This window comes from Pinus tabuliformis, chromosome Q, assembly GCF_031772625.1.
Source record: "Pinus tabuliformis cultivar Carrire ecotype Pingquan chromosome Q, CPIR1, whole genome shotgun sequence".
Classification (NCBI taxonomy): Eukaryota; Viridiplantae; Streptophyta; class Pinopsida; order Pinales; family Pinaceae; genus Pinus; species Pinus tabuliformis.
The window spans coordinates 940854268-940878110 of NC_142296.1; the positions used below are offsets into that span (position 1 = coordinate 940854268).

Sequence of the window (23843 nt, forward strand, 5' to 3'; positions counted from 1 at the left end):
GATGCTTTCTGGACAGGGCATTTTATTATTTCACAGATTCAAGGGAACAACACCTTCATACTAAAAAATATGGGAGGAGAGGCAGTTTTGGATGGCCCAGTTAATGGGCGTTTTCTGAAAAGTTGTGTGATTTAAGGTCTTTTGGCCTTAAAGTTGTAAATATTTTATTTTATCAGTCTTAATACAGATTTAGTCAGACTCCATGCCCAATGGAACACTAGAAATGTTGCTAATTTGTTTTCATCAGGAAGGCATTGATCTGCAGGTTCTTGAGACCTCACAGGGAGGATCTCATCCCCAGAAGGAGCCAGTGTTAGCTCTACTATAAGTCAAAGTTTTTCTAAGGACAAAATAGGTTGGGTAGTACTGGTTATGCTTACAAAGAGCCCGCAACAGTCCTTTTCCTCCTCCTCCTTCATTTTTTTTACTCTCACATAACACCCCTTATCCCTGTTTTACTCCGAATTTCTTTACAAACCCATATTCCCCAAGCCCCCGGGTGCTGAGTATAAACATCATATAACCCCGATAACCCAACCGAGCGCCTTTCGCAAGCCTTTTTCACGTCACATCAGTTAAAAAGCACGTGCTTTTAACCCTGCCATCTGATCCTCCACCTCGTGATCCAACGATATACGCTACTCCCACTCCCGTAAACTGCACGCACGATAGCCCGCGGGGAAAGCAGTTTCCCGCAAGTCACATCCGCCACACATCATCACTTGAATGGAGTCATGCCCCCACTGTACGTTTACCGCCCATTCCCGTAAGCGGTGTGGGGAAAACCACTTACCGCCCGTCCCGCTTGTCCCCGCTCGCTATCGCCCGCGCTTGTTAGCCGCCCGTCAGCCGTTGGATCTGCCCGACCACGATCCGACGGCCCTTGTTTATTCTGATACCATATCTCCCGATAACGCCTGCAAATCAATCTCCGTCGTCCATCTGCATGATCCAATGGTTGATGTTCGTCCTCCGTCCACTCGTACATCCGCCATGAAGTCTTCGCCACCTTTGACTGAGCCGTGCTTCCGAAGGACAATGGCAGCCATCTACTAGTACCCTGTGCAGTTATTCTTCACCTACTGAATTCAAGAGAATTATGGCCAGAAGGACCAAAAGGACGTGCCTTGAGAAGATTATGGCATTTATCAGTTATGGAACTCCTTCAATATAGCACTCCACTGGTTAGTGAGTACAATAGAGTACCAGAAAAGGTCATTTTGTTCATAAAAACAATCAAATTGTAGCAGAGGCCCATATCAGATAGTTAATGTAGTTGGTGGTCCGTTATGACCCCTCCATGCATAGGATAGTAGAGCATTTTTGTAAACAAACTCTATATATACCCAGAAGATAGAATGTAATAGCATTGATGGTTGTAGTTTTGATGTAAGGTTCAACTTCTGGAGACTGTAACTACTGTGATACCTGCAGTTTCTAGTCTTCATTTTCAACTAATACAAGCTTCTTTTGTTGTTAATTGCTCACTTTCCACTTCTATTCTGTTCCAGGTTGTGCCTGTTATGCATTTTTTCATGTGCTCTTGATTTTTAGCATTAGAGGGGCTGTCATCCCACCTCTGTGTTAGAATCTAGTATGTATCATTGAATTTGTATGCAAGTTTCTATTATTTTAATGCCAGAGAGTTGTCATCCTATCTGTGCATTAGGAAACAGATTTGCAGACCTCTTTACTAGTTGCAACCGGCCATCACAGGGTCCTGTGCATCTGTTGGTGTGGTCAGTATTCTCCATGTTCACTCAATCCTCAAACTGTGAGTAATTGGTGGTCTAAAGCCTTGTAGTCTGAGGGTGTTCACCCATGTCTGGTGTTAAGCATAGTAGAAGTGGTTATCTGGCTTGAATATGCATCATTCCTTCCACTCATCCACCCATTTCCAACATTTTTGTTGAGTTTGTAATGTTCCCGAGCATCTCTGAGATACAACCTAGGAGAGTTTCTTGGGGTGATAACAAGACCAACTCTTTGACATGCTTGTGATGGTGAAGGTGGTGAGCTGATGCCAAGCTTGGTCGTCCATGATGGTGTGCATGCACCTCATGGTGACATCTTGTTGAAGCGAACTCTTGCCTCTATTGCAACCAGTGCATTGGTTCGGCCCCTTCATCCAACTCGTCTGCTAACATGCACATGGTCTTCTTAGGTACGGTTGAACCAGCAACACACTGATGCATAATGTCTGTGCTAATCTTCAAGTGTGTGTTGGTGGTCATGCGCATAAACTTACCGAAGTACATGTTCAGCCCCAGTTGGACTTGCTTCTTTTCTTCACCCTGGTGAGTGTGTTGAATGGGTTGGATTGCATGTGTGCGCTCTGTTAGTGTCAATCTTTGAAGCATTCTACTAGTGATCAAACATGCTCTTACAAAGTGGTCTTAGGGTGTCAAAGTCAAATTTTGTTATTTCAGTGAGTCTTCAAGTAAAATTTGGTCACTGGGTATTAGATCTAGGATTTGTTTTCACTCCTTTCAAAGTTTTCCAAGTGTCAGTCCATGTCACCATTCGGCTGAGTGTACCATCATTCAAAAATTTTTCATCATCATTTCAGGTTCCAATGGGTCATTTTACACCTTGTTTGTGCTTCAATTGTACTTGGGTAAGGCTCATTTCCCTCTCCTAGGGTTTTGAAGGTAACTTTTCTTGGATGGTAAAATCATCAAAAAAACTCATATCCTGATGCCCATACACCTTCCCCTATCCTTAATATACCTTCTTAAGCACTTCCCATCACTGATATCCCTCAAATTCATCATTTTCCCACAAACCCTAGCTTATTGCTACAATTTGACAATTTTCTAGGCTAGGCCTGTGTTTTTCCCTTTTGGACCCCTTCCCCTCACTCAATATTTGAAATTCCAATTTATCATACTTCCTAACATCCCTCCCTATTCTCCAAAATTTTCTCAAGAATTTAGAAGCCCCTTATCCCCTTCATTTCCCTTCATTTCTACAAATCCCCTATTCCACATATCGGGATAGGTTTTATTCAAATGATGTTTCTGAGAAATAGAAGATGAATTTGACAAAAGTGAGAGAGGTTTTTGTCCATAATTGACCCAAGAAGAAAAAACTCTTTCATTTTTTACACAGGTTTCATGGTTTGGGAGAAATGTCGAAAACATCATTTGCCTCAGGAGGGTTGTTGCACCTCTGGAGTGACCTTGGTAAAATCAATTTTTCTCCTAGATGGAATGACCAAATGACTTTCTTGATGATTCAAATGATAAGTAGACACAAAAATATTTCCAATTAGCTATCATGAGCTCAATTTGGAGTTGGGGAAGGCCTCTAAAAGTGGCTGTGAAGTAGCGTTGCGCACTTAGCTAGTGGCGCTGCGCATAGAGCCAGTTTTCCAAAAAATCCAGTTTTCGCCTACTTTCACTGCAAGTTGACTTTTCCTCTCTTCATGGATGAATTTATGATTGTAATTAATGCTATGGTATGTAAATGCAATTTTGAAATGATCTTATAGGGTAGATTCATCAGTTTGAGGTGGTTTGCGGGTCAATGAATCAGTTTCCATGCTTATAGAGGCAAGTTGTTCCACTGCCTATATTCCTGTTCCTTGTTTGGAAATGGTTGTAACAGTTCCTTACCTCTTGGATTTGACCCCTGAAGGCTAGAATAGGTGGTTTGATGTCTATATTATGTATTTTTCAGTCATTAGCAAAGGTTGGACTCTCTTGGATGCTATGAGCTACATTGTGCACCTTTATCAGCAGTTTGGCAAGGAAATAAACCAAGATTTGCAGCTACTTTTATGGGATACTTGTAGTAAAGTGTTTTTGCTTAGTTTCTTCTTCTGTTATTGGTTTTTCTCATGTGTTATGTGTGCCACAATCTAATTCATTTCTTCTAGCTGAATGATATCAAGATAGATAGGTAGAATACATTGTTTACAGTGCTCTGCCTTGGGAAACCATTCAGTTTTTTATGTTTTCTACTATTTGAGAAGGATACATGATATTTTCATGCCCTCCTCAGCTCCTCACCAGTCTTAGACCTCTCATCTCACTCAATTCCAAGTTCCAAACACCTACCTACGTCGCCCCATAGAACACCCTGCATCCTAACTTGATTTCCCGGACCCAAAACTACCTTCTCCATTTGATCCAGCAAAAAACCCAACAAAATCAATCAAAAACCCTAGAGCTACTATACCTAGCCTAAAATCCATATCTGATCCAGTCATCTTGACTAAGATTCACAAGGAGTGAGCCCTCTCCCGACCTGGTAGGGCTAGCTACCATGTTAAGCTTGGTTTGTGGTTATCCTAGGATTGCCTTCTTTCAGTCTGAGGTCAATCTAGGCTCTAACACGCTTAACGACATGCATGCTGTTAAATCCCTTGTATGTGATCAACAACACTTCTCACCATGTCTGCTATGTGTCAGCTGCTGGGACAAATACTTAACTTGTAAAAGCAGAGTTTCATCCGTGAGTGCATGTTGCACCCACTTTTGTTCTTGTTCCTGATGCAACTCATTCGTCTATCTGTGCAGCTTCATGTTCTTCCTGAGTTGTTGCTTCAGCACATGCAACTCCTTCTTTGTTCCATATTTTTCCTTCGCGTGATCTTCATGTCATGGCTTCACTTCATAGCCGAAGTCTCCAAAGTTGTTTTCATCATCAATGGACTTGTTTGAGCTTGCAACCTTGTTCCGCCTCCATGTTGTCAACAACCCTCCTCTTGAATTCGTTGCATTTGGTATGTTGTCTTCAACAGTTGTTCATGATGATGCTTGATGTGATGCTGTCACTGTCATATCTTGATGTCCTTGTCTACGAACAACTTGATGTCTTTGTGGGTAGGCAAGTCCATGGATACTTGATCAACTGCATCCCCAAGTGTGCTTTTAACAGTGTCTTCATCTCTGCTCTCTTGGAAACCATTGTACCTGTACTACTGAGAGGTAGATGAACACTTGGGATACTTGGAGACATGGCAACACTCATGGCAAGCAATATGTCAGTCGAAAACCAAAATGAACATGAGAACTAACTTGCAACATACCTGGGTGCATGATCATGAAGGTTGCGCAATTTCGGTCGGGAGGTCGCGAGACCGACTGTCAAGACCACACAAGGCACAGTCTAGGTTTTTGGGAGACTGGTTGACTACTGGAACTACGCAATGCATAGTTTAGTCTGGTTGTTGACTGTTGGGATTGTGCAATGCACAATTCCAGCTGGGAAGGACTATTGACCTAGGGACAGATTTGCGCAATTTCTTGGGCCAAGTAGCCACTGTCCTCCAAAAATGTGCAAAACAATCCTAGAGGCTAGTGCTGGGCAGGAATTCACAAATCTGGAGAGGAAGGTGAGCCTTCCTTCCCCAGATTGTGCAATGCAGCCTTGGTGAAGGCAGAGTCCGGGCCAAGGTTGGCCCAACTCACCGACGGGCAACTGAAAGCAACTAAGACAATAAATGCATGGCAACAATAAGTGAGAGCAAAAGTGATTGACATTGCATGCGAAGCATGAATGAAAGATTCAAGAAAAAAATTAACATGCATGTGGGTGAGGCAGTTCGCGGGTGGTCGAACGTCTGTTCAAAACAGTTTCATGCATGTGACAATAGTGAGATAGCAACGAAAATTGAAATAGATCTAGGACAAGCTAGTATACATGTAAATGACAGCAAGTGTTCAAAGAAATAAAGCAAACAATACTCCCACAAACAGAAACATAAAATGCGACATAAATGTAGCACAAGGCATGGGAAGTGGGCTTACCCCAAAATAGTTGAGCTGAATGTGCCGACTGCTCCTAGATGTGATGTGGGATGTCAGAGATGCAAGGTTGATGTGAGGAATGAGCTCTGCAGTGTCCGGTTGATGAATTTTGATAACATCAAGGTTGTGACACGCATGCCACGAATTTAGGGGAAGTGACACTTGGTGGGAGGTTTCGGAATTGCTCCTTGAATGTAACCTCCAACTGATAAACATAGATCCTTGAAACAAGGGATTCCTTTGCATGTTGTCTTGGGAGAAGCAATACATGCATGCAAGTCTATTTTGCTTAGTCCCAGAGGAAACTGGTCAACTCAGCTGCACATGCAAGAGACTGCTCGACTGCTGGAGAAAAATGCACATTTCTAGCTGGGAGTTAAGCTTGTTGTCCAGGAGATTTGCGCAATTTCTGGGCAAAGTAACTGACTGCTGCCCAGATTTGTGCAATCCTGGGCTGAACAACCTGCTGCTGGGAAAATTTACGCAAATCCTGTTGGGAGGGTTGGCTGGCAAGATTACACAATCCTAGAGCCCAACAAGCTATCAGAGAGGGTTGCGCAATTCCTGGAGGGAAGGCTAGTTGCCCTCCAGAAATGAGAAATTTTCAAGGGGAAACTGCTCAGCCTACAACTGGACCAAGTCTGGGTGAGCAGCCTGTGAGGAGAATGGACCAACTTTGATTGATAGGCTACCTTTGTGCGAGGAAAACATTGAAGCTTGAGTACTTGATGAAGCAAGACAAAGTGTTGTGTAAAGTTGTTAGGGAGGCTGCAAAACAGACTAAGGAAAAAATTTGGAGGGTGGTTGTAGCCGCTATAACACTTGGCGATACACTAGTAGAACTCCAGCTCTCTGAATGGACCTTGTTCAAGAAAAGCAAGTCTAACACCTCCAGAAGTATTGTTCAATTTTCAGCTCATCTTGGTTTCACACTAACTTGATTGTAAGATGTAGAATCTTCCAAGACCTTGGTCGATTGACACACATTCCAAGCCAAGGCAACACAATTGTTTTGATTAGGGTTGATGGGTATATAGGTGCACAAGCAGTATAGTTGTCAGAGTCTTAGTTTCATCTCTGGTGTTTCTCCACTGCCAACAGGCCTGAACAGTACCCCAGTAGAGTCACATAGGAACACAAGCATGGCTCCACTGCCAGCAAGCCTAGTCAGTACCCCGGTGGAGTTACTTGCATCACTTCCCTGTGCAGGAAACGTTTCTCTTCTTTTGCCTTATTCATTTTTCATTTTTCATTTTTTTCTTTTAATTTTTTCATTTTTCACTGTGCATAACACTTATTCATTTCAGAGGCAGAAGAGGGATCCTGACTTATTGAGAGCAGAAGCAGTTGTTCCAGCAGAGAAGTAGTTAATTGTATCTCTGATGTGCTTGTTAAGGTTTTCCCCCTTACCTTACTCTACTTGACTGAGCTGATAAGGGTTAACCCGAAAATAATCGACTAGAGAAGGTGACACTAGTTAGCGCGCAAGCATTGTGTTTACACCAAGGTTCACTTCGAACAGTATGTATTTTCCTTCGACGTATCATGGACTAAAAGTAACAAGCTCATCATACAGAGGCAAGATGATAGATAATGAAGTAGTGATAGTTGTACAAGCCCTCTTGTGCTTTACCCAACTCGCTTCAAGAGTCATATGTCGTTTCATGCAAAACTAGCCTATGAATGAAACAAGCGAACAAACTAATAATTAAAAAAGCAAAGCAAGAGCAGAAGCAAAAATGAAAGCGAAGGAAGTAAACAAACAAGAAAACAAAGCACGTAAGCAAAAAATCATGCAAGCAAACATTGAAAGCAAACGCTACTCCTACTCCTACATTAACACTACATGGGCCTGATCACGTGAAGTGATACTTCCAATGCAGCCATCGACGCATTGGTAGACCAATGTTGGTGAAGGCTTGGTCCGCGAGCAACCCAGTTGTGCGAATTAGCAAGCAAGAAAGATATAAAAATGAAGACAACCACACTTCGTGATTCAAAGTGCCCACGGGACATAAGTGATTGCATGTGCATGACAGGGAGTCTGCGAACTTATCATGGTGTTGTGTGACACTACGTGCAACTTTGAAGCATAAGCACATTCTTGACTATGACATTCAAGCAAACGAAAGAAACAAAGATAGCTTGTGTCACGCACGAGTGCTTGCAATGTAAGACTCCTCCAATGCATGAGAAATGGAATCGTGTAGTTTGAGTGGAGGAAGTAAAATCTGAGTGTTGGATTGATCTTGAGTGCATACATATGAGTGATGAGGAGCCTTGAGTGTTTGAAAAATTTCCTGATCGGAAGCGAAACCAACCTCAAGACAACGAGGGCTTGACATAACCATTAGCTCGGGCTGAAGTGCCTCGACGGTCTATGGGGTTTCGACTTCATTGATAGATGGATCTTCGTAGACCAATGGCTTAGATGAATTAACAATGAGTGAATCAACATCGTGATCAGATGATGAGGTGAAGAGATCACGACAACCAAGATCAGAAAATTCAGGATGTTGGTCGACATCCTCATGGTTGGATGAATCACACAGAGGGGTAGATGAAAAGCGAACAAACTCATCCTCTGTGTTTCTAGAAAAGACAGATGAAGGATCAAGTGGATTTTCAATGAGTAACTTATCCTCTCCATTGTTGAATGATGGACTAATATCCAGTGAATCCCGCGAGTGATCAACAATGGGTGCATTCGTGGATGAAGATACACATGCAAAATCATGGATGGCAAGTTCACTAAAGAGGTTACGAAAAAAAAGAGGGGACTCGGACAGAAGGGAGTCATCCTTCACCGAGTGTTGATGTTCAAACTCCCACTCATACTCTTCATGAATGATAGTGCATGTTGGTTGCGCAACACCGACACCGTCAGTGGGTTGTTCCTCATTCACAACAAGTGAAGAGTCCGGAATCGATGAACACAAGACAACATCATCCGGAGGAACACTTGAGTGTGAAGATAGAGGTCGAAGAAAAGAATGCATATGAGAACTCGAAGGAATCACAACCAAATCTATGCAAAAATCAAGTGGAGCGATGTTGCGAGAGTGTGAAGGATGAACAGGTGTGTGAGCATGATCCTCAACATCACTAGTTGTGGTGGAGCTGCTGAATGAGAGGGAGGCGAACAATTAGTTGAGACAGTTCCCACTCCCACATGAGATTACGCAGTTCCATCAATGAAGAATGTTGAGCGAGGCTTGATATCAAGATTCCTCTTCGAACGGACAGATTTCTTAAGGCAATACTCGAACCGCTCCCAAAGATAAGAAAATTTCATCTGGCTCTTTGGAGCTTGAAACTGCAAGTCACGGAAGCGCTGCCAAAAATCAATAACGGATTCATGTGGAGCCCTCCATTGCTGTAACAATTTTCGATCAAGATATTCTGGATCAAAATGATAGAACATGTCTTCAATGAGATCACATAAGTGCTCAAATGAGTGCACGGTGTCAGCCAGTAAGCTGAGCACCCAACGAAATGGAGATTTGCAAAGTGTGTATGTAAGCAGCGAATTGACATGTTCGTCAGAAAACTCATCTTCCTCATAAATCATGAAAAGAAAGTTATATAAGTGCTCAGGCCAGGCCACTTCGCCTTCACCATCATACGTGTGAGTGGATAAGAGATCGAAAAGCTTCCCCGAGATGGAGACATCTTCACGATTCAAAAAACACCACGGGGGAAGAAGAGTGCAAGACTCCATGAAAGATATGCAAAGGTTCAAAACTGGATGAGATGACACAACTTTTCATCAGACCCGCCTTCTAGTGCCAGAAATGTTGACGTGTTGGACCCGCTGACATGTTAAGGGGATCTCCCCGGTGAGAAGTCCCAATTAGACCTTAGACTGTGTGGTGTAGGAGTCCCAGCAGTGGGTCGCAAGGTAATGCCTTAAACGCGATGTCGCACAGAGGCCAGTAAGATAACTCTGTCAGTAGCAAGGGTGTGACTGACGCAGTGAGTCAAGGAATGGGTATGAGAGGTTCCAACACTTCGAAAGGGGAAGGAAGTGAAGGTGAGTTCCAGGTTGAAAGGGATCAGTCCCAACTTGGCTAGGAACACACAACACAAAGGACATGCACAACTTCCGGTGAAGCAGTCCACTCAAATGTGGCAGTCACATCATACAAGGTAAGATAACACGTACAACACTCACGGATTAGTCCGAGACGAGTGCGACGGTTGTTATAGCAAGGTTCAAGTGAAAGGTTTGTCTAATGTTCGGCAGAGCAGTCGACACAGACGGTGACAACATATGCAACACATTAACAACAAGATTCATATAATTGCATGTGAATCAGTTCATACACAAGTACCTAAGTTAAACAACATATATCATCAAAGTGATCGAAGCAGTCCAACTACAATAACAACATATGCATGAAAATTTGTTGTTTCTTATTACATAAAGAAGTGTAAGTCACAATCATACAATACATCCATGTAAACCTGCTAGCCCTAATAGTGGAACATTACAGCCACATCCACCTGCTCCTCCAAAGAGATGTACTAGCTCCGTGCAGTGGAGAAGCCAAGGCGTGTTACAATACTGTCCAAGCCTTCTTCAAGATAGTCTTAGTAGAAGCTTGGCTGACCAAAAGCCTATACAATGAGTTATGAGGGACTATTTATAGCAAAGGGTGGGGTGACCCTTGAAATTCCCCTTTGTGACAGTTCAACTACCCTCATGACTCTTCACCTACTCTATGACTATTACATCCAACCATTGACACTTGACTTACACTTGACATGACTTAATATTATAATGCACATGTACTCATGTGAGACAACATGGCTTGAGCAAACCTTGCAAGACATCATTGACACTCGATCTGCTGTGATGAGACCAACTCTTTGACATGCTTGTGATGGTGAAGGTAGTGAGCTAATGCCAAGCTCAGTCGTCTGTGATGGTGTGCATGCACCTCATGGTGACATCTTTCTCAAGCGAACGCTCGCCTCCATTGCAACCAGTGCATTGGTTTGGCCCCTTCATCCAACTCGTTTGCAAACATGCGCATGGTCTTCTTGGGTATGTTTGAACCAGAAACACACTGATGCATAGTGTCCGTGCTAATCTTTAAGTGTGTGTTGGTGGTCATGCGCATCAACTTGTTGAAGTACATGTTCAGCCCCAGTTGGACTTGCTTATTGTCTTTGCCTTGGTGAGTGTGTTTAATGGGTTGGATTGCATGTGTGTGCTCAACGACATGCATGTTGTTGAATCCATTGCATGTGATCAACAACACTGCTCACCATGTCTGCTCTATGTCAGTTGTTGCGACGAATCCTTAGCTTGTACGTGCGCAGTTTCATCTGTGAGTGCATGTTGTGCCCATTGTTGTTCCTGTTCCTATTGCAACTCATTCACCTGTCTGTGCAGCTTCATGTTCTTCCTGAGTTGCTGCCTCAGCACATGCAACTCCTTCTTTGTTCCATCTTTTGCCTTCACGTGATCTTCATGTCGCGGCGTCACTTCATAGCCAAAGTCTCCAAAGTTGTTTTCATCACCAATGGACTTTCTTGAGCTTGCAACCTTGTTTTGCCTCCATGTTGTCAACAACCCTCCTCTTGCATTCGTTGCATTTGGTATGTTGTCTTCAGTTGTTGTTCATGATGCTGTTGTTGTCATATCTTGATGTCCTTGTCTACGAACAACTTGATGTCTTCGTGGGTAGGCAAGTCCATGGACACTTGATCGACTACATCCCCAAGTGCTCTCTAAACGGTGTCTTCATCTCTACTCTCCTAGAAACCATTATACCTATACTACTGAGAGGCAGATGAACACTTGGGATACCTGGAGACATGGCAACACTCATGGAAATAAATTTGTGAGTCAAAAACCAAAACGAACATGAGAACTGACTCTCAACATACTCGGGTTCATGATCATGAAGGTTGCGCAATTTTGGTTGGGAGGCTGGGAGACCAACTACCAAGACTGCACAAGGCACAATTTGGGCTGTTGGGAGATTGGCTAACTGTTGAAACTGCGCAATGCACAGTTTAGTTTGGCTACTGACTATTAGGATTGCGCAATGCGCAATTCCAGCTGGGAAGGACTGCTGGCCTGGGGACAGTTTTGCATAGTTTCTTGGGCCAAGCAGCGACTGTCCTCTAGAAATGCACAAAACATTCCTGGAGGCCAATTTTGGGCAGGAATGCGCAAATCTGTAGAGGAAGGTGAGCCTTCCTTCCCCAAATTGCGCAATGCAGCTTTGGTGAAGGCAGAGTCCGGGCCAAGGTTGGCCCAACTCACCGACGGGCAACTGAAAGCAACTAAGGCAATAAATTCACGGTGACACTAAGTGATAGCGGAAGTGATTGACAGTGCATGCAAAGCATGAATGAAAGATTCAACAAATAGATCAACATGCATGTGGGTGAGGCAATTTGCTGGTTGGGCGAATGTCTGTGCAAAATAGTTTCATGCATGCGACAGCAGTGAGATAGCAACGAAAACTGAAATAGAGCTAGGACAAGCTAGTATACATGTAAACGACAGCAAGCGTTCAAAGAAATCAAGCAAACAGTACTCCCACAAGCAAAAACACAAAAAGCAACAAAAATGTAGCATAAGGCATGGGAAGTGGGCTTACCCCAAAACAGTTGAGTTGAATGTGCCGACTGCTCGCAGATGTGATGTGGGATGTTAGAGATGCAAGTTTGATGTGAGGAATGAGCTCTGCAGCATCCGGTTGATGAGTTTTGATAACATCAAGATTGTGACACGCATGCCACAAATATAGGGGAAGCGACACTTGGTGGGAGGTTTCGGAATTGTTCCTTGCATGTAACCTCCAATTGCTAAACATGGATCCCTGAAACAGGGGATGTCTTTGCATGTTGCCTTGGGAGAAGCATGCCACGAATCTAGGGGAAGCAACACTTGGTGGGAGGTTTCGGAATTTCTTCTTGCATGTAACCTCCAACTGCTAAACATAGATCCCTGAAACATGGGATGCCTTTGCATGTTGCCTTGGGAGAAGCAGTCCATGCATGCAAGTCTGTTTTGCTTAGTCCCAGAGGAAAACCTGTCAATTCAGCTGCACATGCAAGGGACTGCATGACTGCTGGAGAAAAACGTGCATTTCTGGTTGGAAGTTGGGCTGGCTGCCCAAGAGATTTGCCCAATTTCTAGGCAGAGCAGCTAACAACTGCCCAGATTTGTGCAAATCCTGGGCTAAACAGCCTGCTGTTGGGAAAATTTGCGCAAATCCTGCTGGGAGGGTTGGCTAGCAGGATTGCGCAATTCCTAAAGGGAAGGTTGGTTGCCCTCTAGATATGCAATTTTCAAGGGGAAGTTGCTCAGCCTACAGCTAGACCAAGTCCAGATGAGCAGCCTATGAGGAGAATGGATCAACTATGATCGACAGGCTCCCTTTGTGCGAGGAAAACGCTGAAGTTTGAGTACTTGACGAAGCAAGACAAAGTGTTGTGTAAGGTTTGTAGGGAGGCTCCAAAATATGCTAAGGCAAAATTTTGGAGGGTGGTTATAGCCGCTACAACACAGTATAAGGCTTTGATGCCCCATGTGAATAATAAGCTATCAAAGGGCCCACTTCTAAGTCATACCAATAAGATATTAATTTAAGAATTCATGATTCAACATATAAAGAGTTATGTTTGTCACCCTTAGGCCAACGGAGTAGCAGAGCCTTCCAATGAGATTTCGATGAAGAGCCCAACCAAAATTCAAAAGATCGGTAGGGATAAATTGGATGAGAAAGAGTTGATACTTTTATGAGCATTTGGGAAAACCCACAAGAGAAAACATGCCATATCCCATTTAAAATTGCGCCAGGAAAAAAAGTGGTGGCTTGAATGCACTCGATGCCTTCAGCAAATAAAATTTCAAAGTGTGCTTAAACTTGACATGGCGACGTTTATGGAAGATAGACCAATAACTATTATGACTTCTCAACATGCATTACTATGCCTAAAATAAAAAAGAAAAAGTAGTGTAATCCCACCATGATCAAAATATAAAAAAAAAAAAAAGAAGAAGCAATTCAAGAATGGAGACCTTGCACCAATATATGACAATAAAACTAAGGGTAAGAGAAGAAATTTGGAAATCACTGGATTTGGAACTTATATTTTCAAAGACATCAGAGCCAATTGCCTTGTCCAACTAGAAACATGTGTTCCCCTTCTTCGAGCGATGCTAGTCAGCTCATCGCTCCATTACTCTTTGAGCCAAAACCAAATCGTCTCGCAGGGTTTGGAGAATGGCTTCTTTGGTGTGAAGTGTGAAGTCAACTTCGTGTAGCTAGGGTGTGCCTGGTAAATACGAAGCCACTGCTAGGATTTTTTGGCCACGAGGAGTTGCATATGGTGTCATTTCGATAGCATCATGATAAGAGGTATTACACCAAAAATGTGTAAGGGGTGGCTATTATGCTCATTAGTGTTGCGTTTTTTAAGCAAAATATCTCAAACATGTTTCCAAGCACTTATTGACCACCTCTATTTGGCCATCAATTTGGGGATGATGATCGATACTCATTTTCAATTGAGTACCCTAAATTTTAAATGAATTGTGTTTAAAATTGTTGGCGAGTGTGGCATCTCGATTCAATGCAACAGGAGGTGGGACGGCATGCAACTTAAACGTTGGTTCCACGAAAGCATGGGTAACTAGAAGGTGTAAATGGGTGTGATAGGGTACAAAAGTGAGCACATTTGCAAACGTGGTATGTGCTGCATTTCCTTTCCTTTTGAGGGAAAATAGAAATTGTATATTTACTGTATGAAAGAGAAATTCTAGTATACATTGCAATGCGCCTGATCATTTAGGAAAATCTCTTTGTCAATATCAAAACCTGACAAAAAAAATCCCAATTACTGCATACATACAAAATAATTAATTGTCATATAGGCTCTTCTAAAAACTTGGATCCAGATCTTCCTTCCCTAAGGAAAAACAAAGAAATGAAATAGCGCAGATCTATGAGCGTCTGTCATGCAGTTTTTAGCCACTTGTTGTTGCTAGTCTCCATATAACCATCTGACAGTTGCAGGGTGTTAGTCATATAGGCATATGATAGTGGCCGGGTGTTAGTCATATAAGCATCTGACATTGGCCGAGAGTTGGGACTCGACTTCTTCCTCCTATGTAGGAAGATTTTAACTCTACAAACGTGTTGAAATGAAATTTTATTGAAATTCTCTCTCAACTCCTTGGAAAGAACGTTCCAGCATTAGGGACTTTACTATTGATCTGGTCAATGGCCATCTTCGAATCTCTTCGAATTTGAATGTGTAGACTCCTTTTTGCTGTTTCCAACCCTATTAGCGAAGCAATGAAGGAGAACTCAGGTTTGCCCAGTTGTTTGTAGCCTCTCTGAATGCTTCTTTGAAACTTGCTCCAAATACAAAATTCTTCTTGCCCCAACTTTAGGTTTGCCCAGCTGTTTCTAGCCTCTCCGAATGCTCCTTTGAAACTTGCTCCAAATATGAAATTCTTCCTGCCCCAACTTCAGGTTTGCCCAATTGTTTGTAGCCTCTCTGAATGCTTCTTTGAAACTTTCTCCAAATACAAAATTCTTCCTGCCCCATCTTTTGTTGCTCTCCTTGTCAGGATCCATCAAAAATCTTCTCATGCATACCACTTCTGTGAATATGTGGGTATACATTTGTCCTTGTAGGATTTTTCTTTCGTGGTCTCCACACCCCTCCATATGAAAATCTAATTTAGTGGATGGCCACCTTTCCGGGTCTGCATGCCCCATTGACCTACCTTTCAGCACAACATCAATAAAATTATCTTCTTCGTTTTTTATCTTATCTTTCGGTTCAGGGGTTTCAAGGTTTCACCTATCTCTATTTGAATATGTTGTTCAATTAAGGTGGTATCTTCCTTTTTGTATCATTTGTCAGAGGTTTGTAATCATGCCCAGCTTCACTAGTTTGTATGGGGGAGTTCTGAATTCACTACGCCCTAGACCCATGACTTGGGAGGCATGGCGCGACGGGGGGGGGAGGGGATTTCACCATTATATGGTACTCTGTGGTCTAGGCTCTTTAAGTTGAAGACACTTGACCTCTTCCCCCAATGGCACTAGAGGTTAAATCCCTGGTCGCCATGTAGCATTCAAGAGGGTTTATGTTGTTATTACCTTTCGCCGTAGAAGGCTCCTTGTGATCATAGCCTCTTGGAGCTATTCTACTATCCTTGGTTAAGTACATTTTCATTCTCCAATATTTCTTTTTTCTCCGTGGGGATGGAAATTGATTTATGTGTGGGGCCTAGGGACAACAGAAAACAATCAAGCAGAGGCATGTGCTCTACTTCAGGGATTGCTATCGTTTTACACCTATAGAGTGAGGATGTCGACTGTCGTTGCAAATTCAAGCATAATTATCAACCGCTTGAACCCTAGAAACACTCCCTCGGAAAGCAAGTTTGCATCACAAAATTCGAAAACAGACCCTTCGTTTCCAAGGGGTTACCTTCTTCCGGGCCCTAAGGGCTCTCAACCCACAAGCCGATAATCTTACAAAATGGAGGAACAATGATCAACCCACAAGCCGATAGTCTTGCAAAATGGAGGAACAATGCTGAATGAGGGGATCTTGGAAAAAATACTAAACAACAAGTTGGCATCACTACTCTCAACTGACAAGCCAACCGTCTTGCAAACGGAGGCATAATGTTGAATGAGGGGATCTTGAAAAATTAATAAAATGCAAGTTGGCATCGCTCACCACAAGAATTCGAAAACGAGACCCTCCGTTTCCAAGGGGTTACCTTCTTCCTGGCCCCGAGGTTTCTTAATCGGCATGCTAGGCTAGGGGGATGGTCTTGCAAATGGAGGCACAACACCGAATGAGGGGATCTTGAAAAATGAGGCGTTCATCTTATGATCTCCTTGTCAGCAACTTTACACATCAAACCATCCAATGTACTTGGCTTTAGGTTCCATTACATAATGATGATGATTAATTTGATCAAGGGGTTTCTACACCTCTCCTCTCCCATGCAGATGCTTTTTAAGTGCCATGATGGAGGGATTTATTTTGTGAGAAGGTGGATTGATGACTTGAATTGCCATCATTAAAAGTTCCTTGATCCTCCCACATTATTCCTCTATGATGCTCTATGCATCATTCTCGATGTGAAGTTGTTGATTTTTGTGTTTTCATATATCCCCTGGAGGATGCTCAAAATGAGTTCAACAATCCTGTATATATATTTTTGAGCACACACCCTGCACTCTCCCTAAGAAATCAATCCCTATTCTGCCCTTTTCGAAAACCTCGTCTCATTGACTATTCTGCACCCTGCACTCTCCCTAAGAAATCAGTTAGTCCCTATTCTGCCCTTTTCACAACATCATCTCATTGACAATGAAAAAAATTTCTTTAGAACCGTACTCGACCCAACTGTCACATTTCAAAAGTAATTTTTCAATTTACCAGAGTTCTTCTCATGCTGTTAATGACTTTGGAATATACACAACATCGCTTCTAAAGTCAAGCCATGGTTGAAATCGCTGCTTATAAATATCAAATATCAAAATTCATTTGACATGCACACCTGCTCTGCTTCTGGATTAAAACATCTAAATTAGTTTGACATTACACTTGCATCCTTGCTCTGCTTCTGGATTAAAGATGAAAATTCATGCGCTCTGCTTCCAGATTAAAAAAGAAAATTTGTTTGACATACACACCTGCCTCCTTGCTCTACTTCCAGATTAAAGATTTGACATACACACCACTTGCATCCTTGCTCTGCCTCAAAAGTAAAGCTCTATGATCGACAAAACCTCAAAGATGAAGGTGAAAGATTTCATTTCCTTCAAAATAAAAGCTTCAATCCAACAAACCATTCCCCAATTTATTTATTTGGTCTTGTCTTGGTGGGGTGCGCCAGGCTGGTGCTGTAGTGCAACGCACAAGCAACGCCCGAGAGCCCCAATAGCAAGCTATTGTAAGTGGGCCCTCCCCCTAGAAAAATACATTTAATATCATGTGGTTCTATGAACCACGTATCAGATATTAAACTGATAAGAACAGATACTACACTTGATCTTAGCCAAAAGGCCGAGAAAGGTATGCTTTTCCATTTCTCTTTCTGTCCCTCTTCTACTACTCCCTTTCTCCTCTATCCCACTCATCCATGCATGTGGGATAACTCATTTCTATTCCTTCTGATACCACTTACAATTTAAATAGACATGCTCTTTAATATCAAACTTATATTTTCAATATTCTCACCATTTTCACCTCCCTAGATCCATTTTGCTTTTCTATTTGAGGGATCAAATCTCTTTTCACCCATCAATGGAGATCATTGCTCACCCATTCCTTGAAGTCAAATTCATCGGGATGTGTCTTAACTTAGTCAAATTTAATCAACAACCTATTGTTATGTCGGCCTTTCCATATTTAATCACCATTACATTAACATTCCCCAATTTATTTATTTATTTGGTCTTGTCTTGGTGGGGTGCGCCAGGCTGGTGCTGTAGTGCAACGCACAAGCGACGCTCGAAAGCCCCAATAGCAAGCTATTGTAAGTGGAACCTCCCCCTAGGAAAAGAAATTTAATATCATGTGGTTCTCTTAACCACGTATCAGATATTAAACGGATAAGAACAGATACAGAGAAAGGTATGTTTTTTCCTTCTCGCGGTGTCCCTTTTCTACAACTCACCTTCTCCTCTAACCTAACCATTCATGCATGTGGTATAAATCATTTTTATTTTTTCCAATACCACTTACAATTTAAATACACATGTCTTTTAACATCAAAACTTAAACCTTCAATATTCTCATCACCTTAGCTCTATCTCTTTATACCACTTCACATTCATCTTAATCTAGTATTTACCAAATCACTAGAGGCATCAAATCTCTTTTCACTCTAAAAGAAGCCACATCCAGAGTTAAGATCTTAGTCTAGTATTTACCAAGTCACTAGAGGCATCAAATCTCTTTTCACTCTAAAATAAGCCACATCCGGAGTTAAGATGGATCTATCTCCCCTCCCTATAATTAAAATTATGTAAGAGTTACAAATATAAACTCTATTGTTTATGTATAAACAAAATTTACTAAATATTAAAATATTATCTAAAATTAAAAAAGAAAAAACATTTAATATATATTTATGAATGGAATATCAAAATAATTAATTAAACTTGATTATATGTGGAAAAATCACTAAATATTTTGTTCTCCTTTTTCCCCCTTCCAATTTCTCTCAAACTTGTGGTGAATATTATCATAACATTTTTATTAGAGAATAATTTATATATTAATATAGAGTTTAAACTTGTGGTGGGTGTTATCATGACATTTTTAGTAGAGAATAATTTATATGTTATACTCGAAAAAAATAAATCCATTAAACTACATTGCTTACCCATTCCATGAACTCGAATTGATTTAGATGTGTTTTAACTTGGTCAAATTTAATCAACAACCTACCTATTATGTTGGCCTTTTCTTATTTAATTGCCAACGCTGTTAATCATATCATACCTATTGATCATGTTTTGATTGTTGATTACAATACAATATAACGTTTTTAGTTGTCATTGAGAAGGCATAATGAGTTTACTTTACTCTCACTCACACAGAGGCTAGTCAAAGTTTAAGCTCATGTACGATGAGCAACACTTTCAGAACTCCACCGTGGCTAGTTTTCACATCTGTGCGGTTTTAAAAGTGTGTTGTTTACAAATTTTACAAAACCCTGCTGAAGTAAGTTTTTTGTTGAGAGAGCCCTACAAAATCCCACTCTGATTGGTTTACAGGAGAGAGAGAGAGCCATGAATTACAAGTTCAAGAACTTGCTCGGTGCCCCAGACAGGGGCAGAAATGTGATCTTTTCAAATAACACCTAACTCTTGACGCCCATGGGCAACTGCGTCTCTGTCATGGATCTCGCGATGTTGGAGACTATGACACTCCCCTATGTGAACACCAAGAAAGTGGCGTGGATTGTTGTCCCCCAACGGGACCCTCCTGCGCTGCATCGACAAAGAGGGTCATTGCTTGCTCATCAAACTCCACCGATGCATCGCCCTGCTATGGCCTTCCTTCGAGAACGTCATCAGGGCTATCAAATTCAACCCCGATTGGTCTGTGACTGGGGGGAGGACTCGACCGAGAGTGTCACGCCCCTACACCTGCGGTAGTCTTTCAACCGCTTATAGCGAGGTGCGGTACCACCAAACACTTTCTTTTCACCAATACTTATGTTCATGGACTACGCCTAACATTCACTTTCTCCTACTTATTTTGTGTTTCGCAACCAAGTATTATTATGTTTATCCTTTATACCAATAAACACCCATACTCATTCATCATCAACAGCAATTATAAACGAAGAAGACGATTGCACAGTATAAAGGGAGGGGCAACTCCCTGCAATATGACTCTGCCCGAATCAATATATAATATAAACTTCACTTTTACAATGTACAAGCTAAATCTTGGGAAACCCCAAATTTACACTTAGTCAATTTTCGCAACTTCGGCAAACTCGGTTGCCCAGCTCGTCAGCACCTCCGCACGGTCGCCGCACGACTAACCAAACCTTCGTTCACCTTGTCGCACGTCTTCGCCGGTTCGCTCTTCGTTTGGTCACAAACACCCAAACCGTGTATACCTGCCCACATGCAGTCCCGCTTTCCAACTCTTGAAAAACGCCCAAATCGTATGAACAGCACGTAGTACCGCCTTCCCAACGCTACGACCTCCAGTTCCAACCTTCGTGCACACTTGCACAGTGGGCGGGCGCTCACACGAGTCGCCAAGACACCCACGCCAAGTCGTCGCACAATGTGGGCGCCACACACCCGTGCACGCCCTTCTCCAATCGGCGGGCAACCCTGCCCGCGCCCTTCACCCAAGACTAAGATGTGCGTTCATCCGTGCAGCTTCGCCCAAGAATGGGCGCATCACCAATCTGCGCCTTTCCTTTGCTGCGCCTTCACCTTCCTACGCACTTCTTGTTGAGCGATGAGCGAGTTGGATGATGATGGAAATGCCTCAACGCATCTCCAATATATACACAAGCGTGGGTGAAGTCTGGCTACCCAGCCGACTCACCCAACGCCCAAACGCCATCGCAATATACCTCCTAAACGCACGTCGGCTCCTTGTCAAATATAGGTCGGCCTCCACGCATGTTCACCCACGCACCACGCATATAAACCTGCTCAGCTCCTTTCTCTTATGCGCATTACTCCATCGCACAATCAAGGAACTCGCATTACGTTTAACTGCAGTCGCATGACCATAGCACATCAGTCAGTCGCTCCTTCGTTCAGTCGTGCACGCCTTGCCCGTCGCACCTCCAACATGTGCCCGTCGTGCGCGCGCGCCCATTCACCTAGCGTTTCGACCGTCACACAACTCGAAGGCCTTACATCCTCCTCCACCTGAAATCGTTGTCATCCTCGACAACATATCATCTCGGTAGCCATCCACCAAGATCATCACTATCCATGATGTCAACTCCTCCACATACTGTAAACATCTCTGCAACATATGTAGAGCCACCGTCTCCACCATGTCTCACCCCGGCAACCATCTGTCACCAAGATCACCATACCAAGGTATACACCTCATCGGTATGTCATCCATCAGAGATCATCTCAATCCATGATCATCGATCACCCTGTTACAATCTCCACATGTTGCTCTCCATCACGGAAGGCTGGTCCCTCCATCCAAGCTACATGCCCTACTACAACATCCCGTGTCGACCTCATCATGTGTCATCATGTGAACTGCTGCCATGATACTCCAACATAATGCTAACACCTCTCTGTACACTACTAGTACCCATGTTTGAACTAGTTGGGTAGCTAATCCAACCGTCACGCCCAAACCATGAGAGTGAACATCCTCATGCCACCCTCAGTCGTCTCTCATAACATCCTGTCACATCCTCAACTCAATCAAGAATCCATCTCCATACAAGCGTAATCCATGCTCAGGTCCATGAAGTAGTCCTCATCTCATCTGCAACATGTTGTCCATGATGTTTGGTGTCAATGTGCTACATGAAATCAGCCACATCTATCCCAACATCATCATCCATATGTGTAGCTCCTCAAAGTGAAGGGATCATCTCATCAACCTCCAACTCTCGGTGTGCCACATCTAGGTCCATGAAGCAACCTCCATCATATCTACAATGTGTCATCCCCAACGTCTACCATAGAAACAAGTATACACCTATCTCATCCATCCATGTGCTGCCCATGATCATAGATCAATCAACTCCCATGTCAAAAGGTAGTTGAGTCTCGGCTCAACCCACGCCCAAGTGTAGTCACCAAAGCATCATCATCGTTGTAACTCCATCACTCCAAAGTGTCTCATATCGACCTTCCACATCAAGTCACTCTTTCAAGCCATTCCCATACATGTACTTGAAAGTATGATCCCCATCCTGCATCAAAGTCTCTGACCTCAGCTCCTCAATGCATCAGATCCTCTAAGTCCACCATATATGAAGTCCCTAAAAGTCACAACCTCATGTCATCATGAGCTCCATGAGTCACCTCCCACCGACACTCTAGCAAGCATAAAAATCTCGGCCCAAAGGTCTCTGCAATATGCCTCAGCTCTCCATGTAGTAAGAATGCCCCATAGTTTGCTCACAACTCCATCCAAGTCCATGGCCTTGTTGTACAAGAGTGCACAACCTCTCCATTGACTCATAAGTAAAACATCTCCATGTCACATCAGCAAATCCATCTGCACAACATCCCTGCTTTGGCACTCCTCATTGGATGCCCATAAGTGACACCTCTATAAGTGCTCCCACATAATGTCCCTGCATAAGACTGCCATGCTCCATGTCTCCAACCTGATGTCCATGACTAAGTTGCCCATGTAGTCCAACCAAGTAGACTCATCACAACAATCGGTCATCCTCATCCAAGTCTGCAATCTTCGGTCTAGTGAACTCGGTCACCCAACCATATCATCATGTCATGAGTCCCTCCATCATAGCTCCTCCACCAAAGTGTCCACCAAGACTATCTCTTGGTCTCGACCATGAGAAGTCCACCCAAGAGTGTGCCCTCCAATCTGTCCATGAGTCATGCCGAGCACTTAGCCATGTGGCTAAAGCATGACCCATTCATCCACAACGATCATCAAGTTCCACCCTTGTCACGGGCCTTTGTACCTTCTACCATAAGGTCACAAACAACCCCAACAAGTCCTGCAACAATCAACAATCCTTGCTTCTCCATACAAGGTCTCATCATAAACATCCATGGTAAGATGCTCCCTAGCATCGGAAAACTGGCTTTGCCCTTCCCTGCATATGGTCCACCTACCAAATGCTCAAATGAAACACAAGTATCAATACTTACTTCATCATCATGAGGTTCCTCCATGAGAGTACCCTCATCCATACATGTCTACAAACTGCACGATCCTGGTCCAACTTGATCAATCTCAAGTTCATCCTCCATCATGATCATGTCTGCAACATCTTCAACTATCATCGCTTCTTCTTCCTTGATAGCACAATCTGCAACTTCATCTTGCTCCATTGTCCCACCAAGTTGAAGAAGTTCGTCTTCAACATTCTTTTCCAAGACTTCAAGCTTATCTCGAATCCGGGGATTCTCTTCTTTCAACCTCTTCAACCTGTATAAGGTAAGCAAGAGCTTCCCTTCGCATTCTTCCAAACTTGCCATGCCTTGTTGTTCAGCTTGGTCCAAGCACTAAGTTTCACCTCTGCTAAACCTGTTTCACCAGCTTCACCAAGTTCCCTGCAACCATGAACCGGCCCTTGTTCCACTTGTATGTGAAACTAGCTTCCTTCACCTGCAAGTACCTGCTTCCACTGTCATCAACTGTCAAGTGTATGTACACCTGCTTCACCCAGCTTCCTGCAAGACTCCTCCAAGTCTTCAGACTAGCTCTGATACCACCTGTCACGCCCCTACACCTGCGGTAGTCTTTCAACCGCTTATAGCGAGGTGCGGCACCACCGAACACTTTCTTTTCACCAATACTTATGTTCGTGGACTACGCCTAACATTCACTTTCTCCTACTTAGTTTATGTTTCGCAACCA

At 43.0% G+C, this 23843-nt stretch overlaps 1 non-coding gene and 1 pseudogene across 1 annotated transcript; both read right to left on the reverse strand.

Moving 5' to 3' along the window:
• Positions 1 to 17644: 17644 nt before the first annotated feature.
• On the reverse strand, positions 17645 to 17841 carry LOC149222557 (U2 spliceosomal RNA). The gene has a single exon (XR_016249836.1). It is a non-coding gene; the product is annotated as a U2 spliceosomal RNA (small nuclear RNA).
• A 388-nt stretch (positions 17842 to 18229) lies between these two features.
• Positions 18230 to 18402, reverse strand: LOC149222558 (U2 spliceosomal RNA; annotated as a pseudogene).
• Between the last annotated feature and the right edge of the window lie 5441 nt (positions 18403 to 23843).